The 20,116-nt window shown below is 49.1% G+C and overlaps 1 protein-coding gene across 1 annotated transcript in view; it reads left to right on the forward strand.

Annotated features, from left to right (window-relative positions):
- The first annotated feature begins 6,084 nt into the window (after nucleotides 1-6,084).
- LOC111270219 (uncharacterized) overlaps nucleotides 6,085-20,116 on the forward strand; it is an 81,720-nt gene continuing 67,688 nt past the window's right edge. The window contains exon 1 of the mRNA XM_022850322.2: nucleotides 6,085-6,197. The gene's annotated coding sequence lies outside the window, so the exon portion shown is untranslated. The remainder of the gene's footprint in view (nucleotides 6,198-20,116) is intronic.

Here is a 20,116-nt window from a genome sequence, read left to right on the forward strand (position 1 = left end):
TCTCTATAGGACGATCTTGAGTTGTTTTCAAGCTTCGACGGACGTGTGTTTCCTGCTATTCAATAGTTTCGCCATAAGCTAACCTTCTTCACTGCGATATAAGCTGTGTTACGACGCTCTGTAATCTGCTTGTATAGTACTGAATTGGCCCTTAGCATACAGTTTTCTGACGATTCGAATTGAGCTCAAACGCCTTCATCGATGTCCATACATCATGGAAATATATGGCACAGTCGATTCACGCAGCCATCGTTCGAGGGGAACAACTAACGGAAGCTCCTGGCTGCAGCATCGATCTCGGTGCTTCTCGTACGCTTGCCACGATCGTATCAACAGGTTCTCTCGCAAAGAGCCCTGATGTGACAACGCCAAAGAGAACGTACACGCTCTCGAAACATACTGGCGTCTGCGTTGTGTATGTGAATGTATCTATGTAAGTGTGCATGCAAGGATGTACATGCGTTGATTATGTGAGAGGCTAAGTCGAATTGGAATCGCACGCTACCTTCTTGATCATTCACGCATTCACAACGAGCCGGAGCGATCGAGTGATCAGGCCAACAGCGGGCCACGTCCTTAACAACAATAGAAACAACGGTTGTGATGGCTGAGCGACGGGAAACATCCACGTATCGATCCAAACTCGAGCGCACTGACAACAGCAGCAGCAGTAGCCCTCATCGTTGTATGTGTTCGTGTATGCGTGCAGATTCAGAAGAGCTCCCCTGACGGGTCAGATCAGTCCAGCTTCGATGGAAAGAGAGAAAGGGGTTAGGGGAAAAAGGGAATCAGTCAAGCGTCATCGCTGCCTGCGAGCAAATTAAGTCCGTCCGCTAATAGAAACACTTACGATGTTGGTGGCCTGACTTGACGACTGAGCTCTGTTCCAGTCAGGTTATGCAGTCACGGATAAAGAACGAGCGACTGGGTGACGAAGAAGGAGCGTAAAAGGTGGACGGCAGACAAGCAGGATGAAACACAAAAAGAAATAGGGCGGAGTATAGAGCATCGTAGCCGTAACTACAGCACATTGTGCAATATTCTAGTGCTCTCTGGGTTTTCCTCTATTTTAAAGGCTGATTTTTGTAGGGATTCTTCCGCATTGAATTCGAAGAAATGCTGACGGCTATTGCGACGAATATCAGTGTTACTAGGCTAGCCCGGGTCCTGTGTGCAATAGATGCAATGACGATGATCACTTCAAATGTTGTCTGGCGTTTGCCTAGGCTTCAGCAGGGCTACGGAGGCCGGTACTGTGATTGTCGTTGTTTTGCATCTACGATGTTCCCGTAGCTTCTTCAGGTCGGGTCACGAACCGACGGCGCGTGCACACAGCACGGGTTCATTGACAATCGCAGAAGTACACGGCTATAAAGCTAAGCTATACGTATAGTGTTCGCGTCATGGCGGTCGTAGTACTCTTAAAAATCTGAAGTATCGTGAACTCGTTTTATTCCTAAGAATCGAATTGGTGTCACCTTCCACGAACGGCTTCTCTACCCTATAGGCACTTTCATGGCCAGGCGCAGATCGTCAGGCTAAGTCGCGCGTACGACTTCAGACAAATGCATATGAACGTACTTATCGTATGACACCGATGCATTTGATTTGATTTTTTACGACTTTTTGCTAAGCGCTTCTCAAATAGCCAATGTGAGCATGTTCTACATACTGTTAGATATGGACTAACCCATCGCGCATAGGAAGATCATTGGCATAAGGTACAATGAAGAGCAGTACCCGATTTACACCTCATCGATTCAATCTATTGCGCCCTTCAGCTAAATTGAGATTATATCGTCAGCCAAACATGTCCAACTATCGGGTACTCTCGTCGATAGAGTTTAGTCTAGTTGAGTAAGTATGCGCGATTTCCATGGTTCTCTCCTGTCTGTTTGCGATTCTGTTTCACAACAGGAGCTCGTTGGAAAGCCATTCGACGTTAGGCTGTAAAAAGATATTTGTTGAATTTCATGTTATTCCATTTTCCTTTACTTTTCGTGGTAAGCTGGAACGAGCTGGAATTTTTGAATATCGAGTGAGAACCCCGTTCGAAGTCTTGCTCTGCCATCGCAGCGAAGCCCGCGGCCGGATGTGGATGAAGCGGGCTACAGTTATCTTAAATTCCACTTTCAGTCAGTCTTGTTCGTCTTCGTTCGTAATTTATCGTCGACTAAGAGGCGACCGATGCTGGACCTAGCCAACCCTCTTCCAGGGACCCTCCCATCATACTCTCCGAACACACATCCACCCGTTCACGGACGGCCCTCCCACCCCTTGCCTGCCTCACTGCCTGGCCGTCGGCCTGCCGCCGCCGCCGCCGACAGCGACGGCTGTTTATGCGAGGGCCTTGCAGGCCTTAACGCCGCGGCGGCGGGCCTGTGGCCCCTCTTTAACTTCACCCTACCCAACCAAGCCGAACTTACCAGCAGTAATATCCGAGGTCGTCGTTCTTGTTGTTGCAGTTGTTGGCCCGCCGAGCCGCGAAGCTGCCACTGCTGCGGGCATAATGCGCATCCGCAGCCCCTGTCGCCTGAACCCACCCTCTCCTCACATCGCGATTACCCGCTCCAGCCATCACAACAAACAAAGCCGCTTACTTCTTGTTTACAACAATCGGCGCCGAAAGCGCGCCTCCTATGGATCCTTTCGTTTGACTGCCTATGCTGGCAGTCACCCTTTGAAGTCCACCCTCGGCGCCGAGCCCAGACGACTCGCTCAGAGGCCGAGGGAGGAGCCTGCATGTTCGTTCCTTTAGCGACTGGCGTGCTAGAAGGAGCTCCTTTTGCTGGCTGGCTCCTTTGCTCTCCCCACAGGAGGGAGAACGGCTAGGGTCTCTGGCTGTACAGACTCCTAGCTAGCTTGCTAGACGATTGGATGGGTGGCAGTGGGAAGCAGGCACAAACTCGGTCATCTCTGCTAGCTGGCGTTGGCCCGCGCGTCATCGTCAAGAGTCTTACTGAGCTTTTGGGGAGCACAGTCGAACGAAGAGCAAAGACCACAGCTCGCTCGCGCATGCGCACTCGTTGGGGGACCGACTCCGCCGGAAAGGAAGGGACCTCCGAATTGGACTGAGGGGTCGAGGGGCGAGAAGGAGCGAGGGAGGGCGAGGGACAGCAGCGGTGCGGCGACCAGCAGCCGCGGCGGCGGCAGCAGCACCGATGGCAGCTCGAGCTGAGTAAGTCCAGCAGCTTGCGAGATCGTGAGCGAGTTTTCCTGTCAGTAGTACTCAGTCTGAGGCGCGGCGTTCGCCCATCGGCATCATGATGTGGACTGCCGCTTTAGCCCACTGCTACAACAGCAGCAGCAGCAGCAGCAGCAGCAGTAGTCCACTGCTGTAAGAGGCCTGGCGACGGCGAAGCAAAGCGGCCTAACGACCACCGGTAGCATCGATTCGGGACAACTCATACCCGATCGAAGTCACCCGTAACAGCAGACTGGCAAAGAACAAAAAAAAACAAAGACAAGTCGATCTGCTGACCGAGACGACGTAAATGACAATCCGGTCGTCGATTCGCTGCCAATATGACAAACAAATAAGTGCTAAGCTACCTATTGGCTCCACCGCCGCGACCTCAGTAACTTCTCCAGTAACGTTAACATCGTCCAAAGCCATGCGACAGTTTGTGAGCGTCTGTGTGTGCGTTTGTGCTTTACGTGCGTGTCATGCGTTGATTATAGCAAGAATGATATCGACAGTCGATGACAGCTGGTAGGCCCTAACGACAACATCAAGTCTCTCTGTTAAACGAACTCGCGGTACCTTACAGTAGGTTAGGGTGCGTTTGTTGAATCTGGACAACGACAGCAAAGCAATCAAATCAACAAGAACAACAACAACAACAACAACAACACGTTTGCACGTAACAATGTCAACATCAGCGACCACGCCGTAATCTCTGTAGGAACGAGGATAGGAACACGAACAAGTCACGAACGTAGCACAGGAAAGATGCAACTATTCCCTTATAAATATAAATCGACGCGACCGTAAGGTGTCGAACGTAGATAAAAGGCTTACCAGCCTTAACGTCAACCGCGACGACAACTGCGGCGGCTTGTGGGAAAGCAAGCATCTCAAATCGACTGAGTTTAATCCGAATCGAATGGCCTATCAGGCTCAGGCAAACCAAGCTCATTGAAGGACTTCTCAATTAACCTCGGGGCTCTGCGACTGTGCCAGTTCACACGCCACTTGCTGTGGACTCTGTCCGATATTTCTGCTCCAGAAAAAGCTCGTAGTCAGAAAACGCTTACCATCCATGCGCTCTCGCTTCTATCAGTCTCATTACTTGATCGACTGCTACTAGTAGTACAGCAGATCTGTCTATATTTCTACTCTGCCATTGACCGTTTCAACGTGCAGAACATCGCTGCTACGTCTCGCTCAACTTATCTCGCCGCAACGCAAACCTGTTAGTGTGATAATAGCTGCTACGGTTTTAGTCAGCGCGGTGGTCATGTCAGCACAGCCACCGTTGCCATCACATCATCCTACAACCACTGGCCGAAGCGGTGCCAGCATCAGTGTTAACCAGTCGCGTTAACCTCTTAAACAGTTCGCCTGCGTGACGTTTCTCGACCACATTGCAGTCAGCACGCAGACGCAGTTGCGGACGCCGCTGACGCTGGCAACGAGGACAACAAATAGAAGGTTGTCGTCGTTGTCGGTGTTGTTGTCATCGTCATCGTCGTCGTTGTATCGTTGGACGCAAGACCCGACGAGCGGCCAGGCGGCCCTCGACGAACGAACGAGCAGCACCGTGCGTGCACCAGCAGTAGCTCTGCAGCACCGCAGCAGCAGCAGCAGCAGCACTAGTAGAGTGCTGTAGAAGAAGCTGCCGCTGTGAGCGCCACCTTCAACGTCACCGATCGCGCTCTACTATCAGCTATCTCGCTTGCTCCTGTCGGTCGGGTAACTGGCTGCCTAGCGAAAACTCGTGTGTCGTGCCGCTTACCCGTGCAGCAGCAGCAGCAAGCAAGTCAACCAGCGGCGGGAACTGCGTCGGCCGCGGTAACTAGCCGTGGCGTGCCGCGACTGCCCGGGCGGCGGCCAGAGGAGTGAGAGGAAACGGCCGCCGTCGTCGTCGTCGTCGAACGCAGCAGCGGGGCACTGTTGTTAGCTCTTAGCTTTAGCTGTTGCTAGCTAGCTGGCTGGCTGGCTCTCACTGTTGTTGCTTAATGCCGTCGCCCGTTCGCTGCCGTCCTGGTTGGCTGGCTGATAGTAGTTACTTCTGGTTAGGTTAGCGACGGTGCGCGTCGTCGCTACGTTGTCTCTGTCTGGTCCGTCAGTGTTGGCCCGTCTGTTGGTCACCAACCACCGTCAGCGACAGGTCGGCCATACTGAGCGCCCGCACCTTTCCTGGGCTTGTAAACGTCTCCAACAGCTTTATTTGTTGGAGCTTTTTACTGTTGCTGGCCAGTAGCTCGGGACGGGACAGTGACGGGGACGACGACGACGACCCAAATAGGACATAACGACAACTATCACTCGGAACATAGCAGGGACTAAAGTCGGTCGACGAACAGGAAACAGCAACAGGATCAAGCTCGTCGGTCTGACGAAATTATAGTCTTTCGTTGCGGCATTGCGACAAGATCATCAAAGCAACAGCCGAACCAGGAGAAGCGTTTTGTTGCAGTGTCGCGTGTTTGTTTTGCGATAAAGTGTACGACGGCGACGACGATGATGACCACCATTGTTGCCACTGCTATTTGATCAAATGGAGACGTAATATATTCTTGCGCCTAGTACATATGTTGCGACCTTTTATGTACGACGCAGATAGCCGGCAGCCTGTACACACCATCCATATAGATCTGTTCACATCTATAGACGTCGTCGTGTTTTATTGGTGCTATTACTACATCTATCGCCACAGCTACAACTATTACGATAACTTCTGCGACCGCAATTACAGATCAAAGTCATCGTGGACTTGTCGGCTGTGGCAGCCTACCTTGATTTGTCATAGCAGTGCTGCCAGCTCTGCTGTGACTGGCGCTCGAGCATCTGTCAAGGATGCAAGTGTGCAACTTTACTATCAAGTTCCTCAGTTGCTATTTCTACGATCATCACGATTATCAGCAGAAGCACTACAACGACCCGGAGAACGAAACCCGCCATTTCCGCCGTCGACTCTGAGAGTGCTCGAGGCTCTCAGAAGACTGACGACCAACTTCATCTAGGCTTTCAGGTAAGTTCGCGTACACTGTACCTGCTCTACAACACGGTACAACACTTGCAGGATTATCAAAACGGGGGGCCGCAACAGCTCCTCTTGACCTAGATGCTTCTTCGTGTCCAACCGTGCCGTTTGCCCGTCATCTCGTCACTCCGAAGAAATCCCATAAGATCAAAGTGTGTCTGTGACAGCGTAACAACATACAGAAATCGTGTCCGCTAACGAAGTTGGAATAATATCATAAAGCCTTGACACTGATTGCGGAGTGCTTGCGACACTGACAGAGGCACTACCACAAGTGCTGCTGGCCCTCTTATTTACTGCGCTTTCGGGACTTCGTGGCCAAACAGCTGGTCGCTGAAATAGTTCGGAGCAGATCTGGACTGGCTGTTCAGGACTTCGTTTAGCCGACTGGCTCTGACCAAAACGAGAATTGTGAAGCTGGTTTCAGTGCTCGGTGTCTTGTCTGTTCTAAACGTGCATTCGTTCAACCTGAAATCGACTGCGCGTCGAGTTTCAGCAGCTGGTGAAATCGGTGCTCATACAATGGCGTTGACGTAGACGAGCGGGGACATCAACGCCGAATTCGCGTACCTATATTAGGCTCGATATCAATTTATTGTTAACGTTTTGATCAAGACCTAGTATAGCCAGGCTTCTCACCCCAAACGAATAGACCCCGCAGATGAGTGCCGCCATCTTGAATCCCTTTGTTAACAGTGCAGCCCGTGTTAGTGGTGATCGTCGTAGCTGCGTGGATGTGGGCTCGTATTGGCTAGTGAGCGGTCGTCCGTTCTGCCAGTACCTACGAAGAGCCTATACTAGTATAATGTAGTCGACTGCAGCTTCGCTGGACCCGCCGCCAGGCCTGCAGTGCTCGGTCCTGCAGTGGTTACGATAGCTGGGATAGACAAGCTGTGCACGGGCCGATGAGGTGGTACTCCGAGGGCTCGCATCTGTGGGGACAGATATCCGGTGGCCGATAGCAGATAGATAGGCGAACGCGTGGCGGATCATAGTGACTACGGCAGAATTTTTTCCTCTACCACTAACCATTCTAGCGCAGCGGTAAAGTCAATAAGAGAACTAACACGAAGTCGCTGCTCCTCCAGCCCCTGGCGAGTGTGAGCTCTTATGACGACTTCATAGAGAACAGAAAAAGAACAATTATAATAGCTAGTGTCGTACGCTGTCGTTTATTATCAGGTTAGGTTTCGACTACAAAACACGTTAAGCCGTTAATTAGATACTTCAACTAATGTTTACGCAGTGTGGGCAGATTTCAGCGACTGGAGCACTTTGCTCAGTGATGGAGACTGCCTGTGGAACTGATCGCAACACGTGGCGTTCTAGCGCTCCAACCCCTTTCAGCACGTGCTCTCGTTATGGCACCTGTTCACGGGAAAGGGAACCCTTTCCGTTGACAACCCTTTCCTCTGTTAGAGATTCGCTCTGCCCATTGAGACAAAACACGCATTCTAAAAACGATGAGACGAGCTCGCTCTCCATCGCTCGACTGTGGTGCCGCGCTTGCTGCGGTAGCCGTCTTCACCCTCTAATCGGATCCAGACCTACTACAAAGCGCTCCGATTTCGCTCCTCGAGAGAAACGAGCTAAAGCTCCCAGTAACCCAGCCACCGATGGGGATGAGCTTCACTCAAGACTGCGTGGTCCTTCTCATTTCTAGCCAGTGCTAAAAAAGGTTTGAAACATTCCTTCCCAGACGGCGTCCACTGGCGAACTACCAGCCCGTCGCTATCCCCCTTGTCTCATCAACTAGATCTTGTTGAAATGCGCTAAGTCAAACAGGCCTGTCGCTAGGGGGTACGTAGATAGCAAAGACGATAATAAACGCCAGCGCGACCGGTGTAATTCAACTAGTCGTAAGCGATGGTGTCGAACGGGTTTGAGATTCCGAGCCATTGTTGCATCGAAAGATATGATCGTGCTAGATCCGCCCCTAAGCCTTCCACTGAGATTGGTGTAGACTAGCAGGCGGAGGGAGCAGAGCACCGCCAGCGGTGCGTGCTGTATGTGAATTTTGGGAGCAGATTTGCTAGTCAGCAGAACCACTCACACGCGGTCGCTGCTGCCGCCGCTGCTCCTTTGGATCGACAAGCGGCTAGAACTCGTCGGTCGAAAGGGTTGGCCAACCGCGCATTACCAACCACCAGTTGGCTTCATAATGAGGCTTTGTCTGCTTAGGCGGCGGCGGCGGCGGCGGCGGAGGATAACGGGAAGATTTCCTTGTCCAGCGGTGCGAAGACGACGCACCTTCGGCATGGCTGCCGGAGAGGAAGCCCGCAGCGTTGTGGCCGTTGGCGCTGGAAAAAATGAGGTAGAACGGCGCGGCTGGTGGAGCAACGTCGCTTCGACGGAGAGATGCGCCGCTGGTGACGGCGGTGATGCGACGTCAGAAATTATGCCACGCGTATGATGCGCGCCGGGAAGTGCGGACTATTACTGCAGCTGGAAACTAGGCGGAGAAAGATAGGGAGGCGGGAAGTGACAGTCGGCTGGAAAGCGCTGCAACAGAGATTTGAAAGGGAGCAGTAGCGCGCACTTGACGTTGACCACTAGGAAAGAAGGGGCTCGTCATTGGGTGTTTGTATTACGACCGAAAAACCGCTGCAGAGGTGGAGTCAAATCTGGCCGCATAACAACCCGCGGACGTCAAGCACTCAACTACGATAACCCTCGATGGAATCGCTGTTATATGAGATACCGACGATTTAGAATAGAATATTATGCGCCACCGGGAAGCGTGCGGGCTGTGGGCTGGCCGCAGATGGGACGACAAATACCTGGGAAAGAGGTAGCGGCCAGTAAGTTCTGGCTGCAGTATTTTATATAGAACGCCAGAAGTAGATAAATAGGGAGCCACCGATGAGATATTAAAGCGGATGAAATCTTAAATCTCGGTTGTTATTAGACAAAAATAGTTTTTGTCTGTATAAATCGCGTTACTCGACAGCTTTGGAATCTTCTCCTAAGGAGGTTTATGCAGTACCTTATGGCTGCTCTTTTTCACTTCCTAATGATACTACAGCGAATCTAAAAGTGTTCTGCGATCCGAGCTTTACTTACGCGTTATCAAGACTGTCATTGGACGTACGCTCCTTCCGTTGACTAATCGCACATTTATTTGTGACGAAAATCCGTTGAAATTAATCCGAAGATCGATATCGCTACTGTTGGCTTATTCCGGTAAAGCACAGGGAGCGTTCGCCCTGAAGATGGTGACCAGTGGAGTTGCAAGTAAAACTTCATATGCTCTTCCCTGGCTACCTACTGCATTGAAGTACACCTACATCGGGATCTGATCGTATCGTATCGGTTCTATTCTGGAGCTATTTTGCTGTTCTGTTAGATAACATAGTCTAGTCGATTCAACCATTATTCAGTGAAGGCCAGCCTTCTATGCACGTATGACAACAGGTGACTGGCAAAAAGCAGGACATCGAACTATAGAGTTTCGATGTACACACGCTCACACGTGAGTTCTGCCTGACAAAGAAAGAAGGTTGCATGAATTGTCCTGAACGACTGGGGGAAAAGCTCATTGTTTCAGCTACGATGCGCGACTTCACTAGTACTAGTAGTGGTCGTCGTTGCAGTAGCAGTAGAAGAAAAAAAAGGAAGAAGAAGAAGAAGAAGAAGAAGAAGCTGTAGCCCCTGAGCTTGCCGAACTGAAAGTATAGAGGGGTAGTGGGAGTTGAAAAAGAAGAGGAAATCCAGTCAGACATGGGGCGAGAAACCTGAAGCCCTCAACAGGAAAAATAGGAGCGACAGACTTGGATGTGGCTTCGGGGAAGTGGTCTCTCTACTTTAGGATCCAAATTCACCATTGCTGAGCAGTAATTAGACATGTCCTTTTAATCCATTAGTGAGCGCTGAAGAGCTGGTGTATTCGTAATTTCACGCAGGTGCGTATATCTCTATGCTACATAGTGCAAGTGCGTGTCTGAACAAGAGAGCCTTTATGAGTTGGGAAGGACGGACAAATTCCTTTAGTTCGAAAGAAGCAAAGACTTAGATGAGACGAGATCAGACCAGATCAGTCGGAACAAGCTGAAGGAATGAAGAAGACTAGAGCGGATTAATGAGTCGAAAATGAAAATGAAAGTGTAACGAGAAAAAGGCAGTGCAGGGCGAACCACTCGAGATACGGGGCCTACACGGCCAGCAGGAACAAGTTGACAGCTGTCTGTCCTTAGGGCTAGGCGAACAACGAACGGGAGTTAATTGAATTTTTAATATATATGTACATAAGAGTCGTTCATTTGTTATAATTCATCATCTTTGCAATACTATAGAGGTAACAACGTATAGGGAAGAACTGGTAAGCAAAATTTTATAAAGGTAGATAAGTTAAAGGGTTGAGGAAAAAATGCACAGAAGGCTCGCGGCAAACAATCTTAGCTGTGGTTGAGCGGGGACCAATTTTGGATATACAAAATAAAGACAAACCTAGATTAGCGTAAAAACCTGTTGCTAAGTTGAGAGAAAATAGCATAAATGTCGCATGTAAATTTCGCTAAGATATTTAAGGACCAGCAGAGTTTGACGATAATTAAGAGCGGTCAATTTGGATCAGCGTTGTCGGATTGCACAGAGACATCGACTTTTGTCATTGCAGAGATTTCGAATTCCAATGATGATCTATGGATCGTTATAGGACGACGCGTCCCTAGCATTAGAACTTCGTCGGCCCCCTTCAGAAGTGGCACCCCTTTCTATCACGAAGAGAAAGCATTGGTAAGCTTCGAGGTGCGTTGTGATAGCTAGGATGAGGTGTGAATCTTGCTTCACTTATCGTTTAGCCGCAGAAACAAGCCAGGGCAAGCAAGTGAAGTTAAGGTGGAGAAGGGAAGCCCTCGGGGGTGTCGAAAGCAAGCGAGGTGTCGAAGGTTACATTGCAAAAGCGGTCGGGTTTAGAGGGTTCATACATCTTCTTGTGCGTTCGCTATGACACAACACCGAGTCACAATGGTTGCAAAGCCACTTGTCATTAGCAAAGACAGGCGTAGACGGGTGGACAAAGCGAGCGAGCGAGTCGTTCGCCTAATCACCGCTTACATTTAATGGATCAGGTCGTGGAACAAGGAAAGGAATATTGCAAGAGATCGTAGAAGGGACGCAAAAGCCGACGCTAATCATACTCGGCGCAACTGAAGTGTGTCAGAAACTCACTAACGTGAGTGCAAAGCCAAAGCCGATGGAAGCCGGTGGAAACAAGAAGTAAAACTGATCTCGTAAGGTTGCTGTCAGATACGGGTACACAATATTTTCGAAACACGTTCTATTTTGTATTAGCGCAAAGTACATTTACTGACGTAACGAGCTTTCGGTATGTACAGATCACTGAAATAGTAGTAGATCCTGCAAGACGTCTAATGCACAGGCAAGGAAAATAGATGGCACGGAACTGGTTCTAGCAATGATAGAAATTCGTTTTTCCAACACGCATCCGACTTATCTTATTCGTCTCTACTCGGCGGACGAAAAAAATTGCAGGCGTCGACACGACTTAACGGTTGGTGGTATCGAAGAAAATCGAATTTTACACTGACCGAGTATGTGTTTCGGACAGAAGCTAAAGCTGTGTGTGCAGCTAGCAGTATGGTTGAGTGCGTGTTTGTATGATGTGTCTTCGGCGACGGTTCTCTGGGCACGAATCCTCCCGAGGTATTGAGGTTTGGGGTTACTGCCCAAGTCACTGGTGATGGTAACTCTGTTCCCTGGGCGCACTGCGATTTTTTGAGTCCCTCTCATTCTCTCCATTGCCACTGCTTGACTCGACCCTTGCTTGCCTGTTACCACCGAGTGGGCAGAAGCATGGAGTAAAGGACATGGACAAACGCAGTGTATGGACGGGAGGGGTGAAACTTAAACCACATCGTCTTGGGAAGCTGGCTTCTGCCAGCCATTTGCTTAAGACTTAATAAATAAAAAATCCTTTTAATACCGCGGCGACGGCGACGGCGGCGGCGGCGGCGGCTCTGCGACGACGCCACCGCACAGCATAGCGTTGATGTGATCCGTCGTCTTGGTTTGAGCAAAGGACAGTCAAGCCCCTGGTAGATCCAGCGGGTTGCACTGAACGGTACCCATGGCTATCACTATACTCCACTACGCAGACTCTGCCGAGAAAGGAATAGGCAGAGATTCGGTGGACCCCTGTATTCGACTATCTATATGGATCTCGTATTTGCGTCGATATCTGCCTCTCTGGCTCTCCGATTGTGCGATACGCGGATTTTAGATGATTAAAGTTGGTGCTCATCGTAGCAGACTACCTTGTAACGACGCAACCGACGATAATCTTGAGTACAGACTGTTACACAGCACTGACAACTGTTGGGCATTTCCAGGCGGTACGAAACCGGGCCAAGTTTGCTGGCAGCGAAGCTCGAAGGTGCCGCGCGTACAAATATATTTATGCGTTCGCCCGGTCAGTCTCAGAGAGGATAAAACAAGCTGGGCGCCCGTTGTGGGTCGACTTCGAGTTGTTCTGCCATGCTGTGCCTAGACTTATAGGCTGGCCCAGTGCTCACGCGGTGCGCCCACAGGCTTGTTAGTTACCCCTCACTCTCGAAAGAATATTTACAACTTTTCCTTTTCAATCCTTAGTTGTATTCGTAGCCGTCCTAGTTGTTTGTAAATTCATTTATTTCGCTAAAATGAGAACTCGGCTCGGTCTCAGCTCGCCATAAAAGCAACGAGATCTCGCCAAGTCGGTTTATTACTTGAGTCTCATCGGCAGGGACAAAGTAATAGGAGACTGTTAATTTGAAGTAAACCAAACCCCATGAACCCTTCGATAGGGGAAGCCAATTCGATTATGTGGTGTTTTAACAAAGTCATTAAGCGCGTATTTATTGACACACCCGCCAAAAAGAAAATACGTTACAGCGGATTGTGTTTCATAAATACCATGCAACATTTACGTTCGAGTAATACGTACGACTCCCGTTTGACGTAGACAGTACGACGCGACGATCGGAAGTGTAACGTGTCCGATAGGATAGTGATCTTCCGTCTGCTTTTCAAGCTGGAATAACCAGCATTACATGCAGCATTTTGCTAGAACGATTCTTCAATCGATTTAGTGTTGATCTTCATAGCTAACTTAAGTGAACTGTATGCTTTCGATGATTCGATGCCCGAAAGGGTGGACAAAATATGAACATTACAAAAAGTAGACTCGAAGCTTCGGTAGAGCAAGATGCAGCTGCGTCTACCACAAAACTCCTCGATTAACCTGGTCAACCGCCAAAAATAGCGGTTGTGGGTTGCAAGATTGGGCTTTCATGACTTCATCACAACGACCGTAGTGTGTCATTTTAAATGATGCACCACGGGCCATTTCCATAGTTTGCGGAAAAGTATCATTTAAAAGACGGGTCAATGCTTATATAAACAGAAATATATATGTTACCAATCGTACGCTCTATTAGGTTAGTTAAATGCCGTTTGGTTCGCGTTCGGGATTGAAAGATAAGGTGACAAGGTCAGCCATAGTATCTATTATATCCTACTTCGTCTATCGAATAATCCAGTATAGGCGAGGAATGAGGTATCGTCAAGATTACACGCCCTTTCCTATGAAGGTAACAGTGATTTCTTTTCACATCTATAAGATACGTGTGCTATTGAATACGATGATGAATTTTAGTCCCAAGCCCGCTATCCATAGAAGCACATATAGGATACACCACATATTTTTGCACGCGCATACATACGATATGTTACGTGATGTAACGGAAGGAGGCAAAGGGCAAGCTTGTTGTATTCTTCTCTTTCTTTCGGCGGGCGCCTGCGGCTTCATCATCATTGGAATTTTCATAATCATTTATTGCACCTTCCGACCCTAATTGTGTTACTACGACTACACGACTATAACTGCGGATGCCGACGACGCATTATGTACAGCTACGGAGCTCGTCCGGTCCTAGGGATAATGGTTGGACATGGGGTTATCTGGCGATACGGACATGCGGTTGGTCTATGGAATGGCGAAAAGGGGAGTGGCCGACAGCAGCTGGCAAACGACGACGTACGGGGTCGGCGATGTTAGCGGTCCTACGTCGTACGTAACGTTGCTGCTGTTGTGATGCTGATGCTACTGCTGCCACGTTACTGCTGACGTTCAGGCAGTCCATCGCTGGCATCCCCGTCGCGCTAATGCTAGCGCATACTTTGCAGATCTCGCGCAAAGTCCATGCGTAGAGCAAACCCTTCGGGCATCATCCGATGCGGCTCGACATACCGTGAGAACTAATGTATGGTGTAACACACTGCCTTCGAATACGCTACTTCTGCTGCTGTAGCTTGTCCGTTGCCGCCATTACTGAAGCTACGCAACGTACGTCTTTTGAGCCTCATGGCATCTTTACGCCAACTCTCTGCGACGTCATCAGCTTCAGTGAGCGAACGACTGCGTAACGTTTAGGAAGACAACGACCATTGCTGGTTACACTCATTTTGGCCATTTCATTCAGAAGCAGCAATAACAAGCAGTTGCGCCTCAGGTCAACGTTGCCACTTTTGCTGGCAATCTTCGGCGAAGCTTTTTGTAGAGCTTGCCAGTTATATTGCAGAAACAGGACACCACGTGTTCGTCCATCGGATAATTATATAGGTTGATATAGCATCCCGACGAACAGTGCCTGGATGATACTGTTGGCGTTTTTCCTGTTGGGAGGGGAACCGTAAAACTATCGTATGGAAGGGAAAGGCTACTTTGACTATATGTACACGATCGGGCAGCCGCTGTAGATTCGTAAGCTATTACTGCTGTTGCGATACGCACTTATGGCACCAATGACAACGTTGGGAGAACATATTCCTCGCGGGCAAGTGATTCTCAGTAATGATCCTTCGATGGATTCCCCCGTGCTATGATGGGGGTTAGCTATGAGATCCTTGGATCGCGTGGCACTAAGCTCAATGGCAGTACTTGTGCAACGACGGTGCGATTTGCAGATTCGCACGTACTGTTTGCATAGCTACGGAAAATCACAATAGATAGCTTTGGTAGCCTTAGACGGAACAGCCGATAGAGCAAAAGGTAAATCAGCCAGTTAACCGGTACCCGTCGAAGATAAAGAGGGAGTAATAATGGATAGCGGGTATATATATCATATGATGGCTTAATTTAGTAGTCACCACAATTAACAAAAGAAGAAACGATCTTCATAGCTGAGGACGACCACTTAGACGTATTATAATGTCGTTAACAAATAACTTGTGCCATCGTAACGATCAATGCCAGTGGTCTGTCTTAACGATAACTTACAATGAATGAATGAAACATTACTTTCTTGCTTTGAATTATAGCTCGTCGACAAACGCCCTGTTGTCCACTCACATTGATCAGAATTTCGTTGCCGAAGTCGCGCACAGGAGTTGACCTCAGCGTTTATTTTTCATTTAGCATCACGATAACGGACCTATTAACAGACAAACGTAGGGTACAGGCCTCTTCTAATATATATAATAAAATACAATATCTAATATATATATTTATAGTAACACTAGTCATACCGGTCACTGACCGTCTGACGTCTTAGGATCAACTATACATCTTACAACACGCTTGCAAGAATCGCTTTTGAACCCACCCCTCTCATTGCATGGTGCTTATTCAGTTCCGCTCGCAGAACTACCAATATTACTACTAGTGCCACTTACACCTGAAATCTCTGCTTGTTTGGCTGCTGCCTACCGTTGCTTTGTTTCACGTGATCGATGGCTGTGTAAATAGTTTCACAACTCCGTCCTTCCTTGTTCTCCATGACCGCCCAGTTTTTTGCGACAACAACAACAGCAGGAGTACTGATGTTGTTGTTGTTGTTGTTATTGTGCGCAATGTGCATCGTGCCAGCGCTACCGCGGCCGACGCCGAAGCCGCCGCTAGCTACGCCTCTCACTCCATCCGGCGCATATTAGATCATCCTTTGGTCACACACACATCACTATGGCGCGCACTCTTGCGCCCTTAAACTCCTTCCTTCATCAGCTCACCTACATCTCCCACGCCCTGTAAGACCCCCACACGGTAGGGCATATTCATCCTTCTTTTTCTTCTACGTACCGGGTGAGTCGATTTTAAAAACAACTAGAAAGGTGCAATTTGGAGACTGCAATAGAACAAGAAGCATTCCGTATAGACATACTTCGACTAACTTACCTCTGTCCAAGACTTCTAGTTAGCATTATGGCATGTTGTTGTTGTTGTTGTTGTAACTAGCTAGGAACGAAATTGCAGAAATCAAACTGCCTGCTGATTGATACGACGTCCTTGCGATGGTGCAATGGTAACTTCTTGGCCCGCTAAACTTAAAAACGTATGGTGTTCGAGGTTCGAATCCTTCGAATTATTTCGTGTTGAGAATCAGCTGTCTGAACTAATGCATACCGGCTTAAAAACCGGACGTAGAACACGAAAAATGCTTTTTATTCTTTCGCTGTAGAAGCATGCGATGGCGTCAACTAATGAGGCCTGATGCAGATGTGGTCTAGGCTCGAGTCCACGCGTAAACGTTCATTGAGATAGTAATCCTTTCTTCGAGGCGGTATCTCTAGAGTGCTCATATTAAGCCCCCTAACCTGTCATGAAATTACGTTTACTAGAGGCACTAAAGCCTACCGTTGGTTCCACAGCTGAGAGTCAGCTATAGGGAGTAGTTTCTTTGGCCAGTATAATACACGTATGTGTACCGTGTATATACATTCTTGTTTTTTCTTAAACAATTGTTCTCGTCCTATGTCACATATTCACGTAATATGTACGCGTTGAGGTAGCAAGAACCGTACGTAATGATTTAAAATCTATCAGAAAAAGCCTATCACCCTGTATGATGGGAAGGCGCCAGGCGGCCTTCTTTGTGTGCACAAGTCGAAGGCAGAGCGGGTTACTTTGGCTCATTCCCCTGAATAGGGTGGAGGCCGAGGGTAGCTGAACAAAAAAAAAAAGGTGTCTGTGGTGACTTCACTCGTTGAAGTTGAATATCCCTTTCATCCTTTAATGCGGTGTGGAACATTTAGAAGACATTTATTTTACATTGACAGCTTGCAGCTTGGTAATCGGAGCGGCTGCAGATACATCTATGGAAATGCCAATGGTGGGAGAAAAAAAGGCGAGAGTTCTAGCAGCAGCGGCCATCTTAGGTAATACACAACAACTGCAAGTTGTGAGGGTGGTGGCCACGCCGTCGGCAGCAGAACGGGGTGAACGCGGTCTTGCCCTACGTGCAAGGCTTATGGCATTCTGGGAAGGCTTAAAGGATGACGCGTCGCTGTAAGCTTTCAATGCGGCGTAATGTTTTTGTCTGGGTGGCATTTACTACCAGCCGAATGGTGCAACAAAAATCAGCTAGCACACGAAGAAATAGATAGTTCTGTAGATGTTGGGAACATCAATATTGCGGGTATATCCCCACCCGTTTTTGATTCGCGGCGAATCGGTGGGCCAACGACAACACTGTTCTCAAAAATAAATTGCAACTTAAGGATAGTACATGGCGAGATGCATCAATGAGAAAGACTCGGTATATGCCATATATGCCGAAACGTCCTAAGGAAGTATTGTACTGTTTCAATGTTATGGTGATGGTGGTAGGCCAATAGGAAAATGACCTAATACGATTCCACGAATAGATCACAAGATAAAGTTGCATAAAAAATCCCTGGTGATTCATTTTGGCGACGTGATACTTCCAGCGTATGCAAACACATCTATTTCGGTTTGTGGGTTTGCTCAAACAAACAATAAGCTTAGAAGAAGGTGCGCTAGAACAAACAAGTAGCTTGAATGAAGTCTCACGTAGACAAACTCTGAACCTTCGCACATATCATGCTTAGATTTACTGGTTCCACTCAAGGCTACCTATATCATATTTGTCAATTTCCTGAATTCGCTAGAAATCACCGACTAGGCTACATTTATTCCGCATCGTCGGATGACAGACCGTTCCATGAACCGATACAGCATGTCCAGCCACCGAAACAGATCGATATGATTGCTTTTTTCTAAAGCTTGTTTCTGACTGAAAAGAACTACAATACACCTGCCTAGGTACATACATTGGCTTTCACACATTTGATGAGTGATTATCGCTTTCATTGGACTCCAGCTAATTACCGAACAAAGGCGGTTATCGGTAGGCTAACAAATGAGAGTGATATGGCAGAAGTAGGCGGGTGATCGGTAAGCGCGTCGAATGTGCACCTAACCTCGGTCGGCATCATTCAGACTGCCAACGAGACGACAAGAGGGTGAGAAACGAATGAACCCTGAGGCTCGACCTTATTGCATCGCTCTTACCGTTGTCATCGGCCTCAGTTCGTCAAGTGCGAGCCGCCATGCTGCGTTCCGCTGCCACTAGACTGTATCCCCCCTGGGGTGACTGCCGAAGGGGGATTGCATAGGTTGGCAATGCTGCCGCTGCCGCTGTCGCTGCCAGTGTTGCTAGACTGGGCACACTACGACGCTGTTGAGCATAATAGGAATCGAGAGTGGGTGTTGGTGATGGCGCCTGGGGATAACGTACAGTAGTAGTATGTAGGAGAATAACCCAGTCAGAGCTTGTTGTCACCGTCATCGTAGTCGAAGTAATCGTAGAGGCATAGTAGGGGTAGTAGACGCTTGCCGCTCGTTGCCTTATGCTCGTTGCTCTCCAATCCATCCGTTTGCATCTATTTCGCTGTCTTTCACTCACCCTCAGAAATTGTTGCAGTGGCAGCAGTCATACTTCGTATAGCACTAAAATCACGATTTGCACCAGCTCAAAGTCTTCTTCTTTCCTTCAATGTCATTGGCGTTTTTTCCGAATCGCTCCCTCGGTCGACCTGTTGGTTTGCCTACACAACTCGACTTGAACGAGACTGATGTCACAAGCCCACCAGCAGCCCCGCCGAACTCTGTACGGCCGTCGGCTGAAGCCGAAGCTGCCGTACTCAGCTACCTCCAGTTAGAACAGCGGTCCACCCGTCTACTTGTCTACCCGTTGACCGGCCAGCCGATGAATCGAATGGGGTACCGAGGGGTGAAACCGGACGGGGGGGGGGGGGAAGGGGGAGCATCGAGCAATGCATCGCCGCAAGGAAGCACGATGAGGAGCAGCTAGCCAACGTCGAAAAAGAGCTATTCGCTATCCTTAGCTGCAAGTCTCGCTAGAAAGCCGGTGTTGGACTATGTGTAGTGCTAGTAGAGGTCGTAGGAAAAGCCTTCAGGGGAACGAAGTCTTCAACAAGACGAAGAAGAAGAAAACGGAGAAGAAAGCAGACAGACAAGTGAAGAGAAGCAAAAGGCGAAAGAAAGGAACAGAGGAAGGATGTAAGCGGCGAGTAGTAGTGCTGCTGATGGTCGAGGTGGCAGTAGGGCAGTGCAGGACTACTAGGACCACTACGAGTGGGAGTGGGTGGTCGCTCGGTTGGCCAGCGGCCGCTCTTTGGGTTTGGGCCCGCAGCCGGGGGGCGCTATGGGAGGCACGAAATCAGACCCATCGTAAAGGAATAGCGTCAGTGGCATTAGCCTCGCTAGTAGACAGACTGCTTCGTTACCCCTGGCCGCTCACTTCCTCCCCTGGACCGTCCCTAGTCTTCCCGTTTCCCCAAGCATTGAACGAGCAGCGCGATCCAGCCCTGCCAGCCTTCCTAAGCTAAGCATTGTACTCTGCCAGCTTGCGGCATGTCTATGGTCGCGCTGATGACGCTCGTTGTACTTTCGGCTTGGCCATGGACAACAAGGTCTAGACAGACGAGGCGACTTCGCTGGCCGAAATTATAGAAAGCGAGGGAGGGCGGAGAGAGCGCACAGAGAAAAGAGATAGATAGAGATAGAATGAGCGCGCTGCCCGTAGTCGGCACAGGGAAGCGTTTGGTTTAGCCACCGTCGGCTGGCGGGCCAAGGAGAAGCTGGCGGA

Source organism: Varroa jacobsoni, unplaced genomic scaffold, assembly GCF_002532875.2.
Source record: "Varroa jacobsoni isolate VJ856 unplaced genomic scaffold, vjacob_1.0 scaffold_157, whole genome shotgun sequence".
Taxonomy (NCBI): domain Eukaryota; kingdom Metazoa; phylum Arthropoda; class Arachnida; order Mesostigmata; family Varroidae; genus Varroa; species Varroa jacobsoni.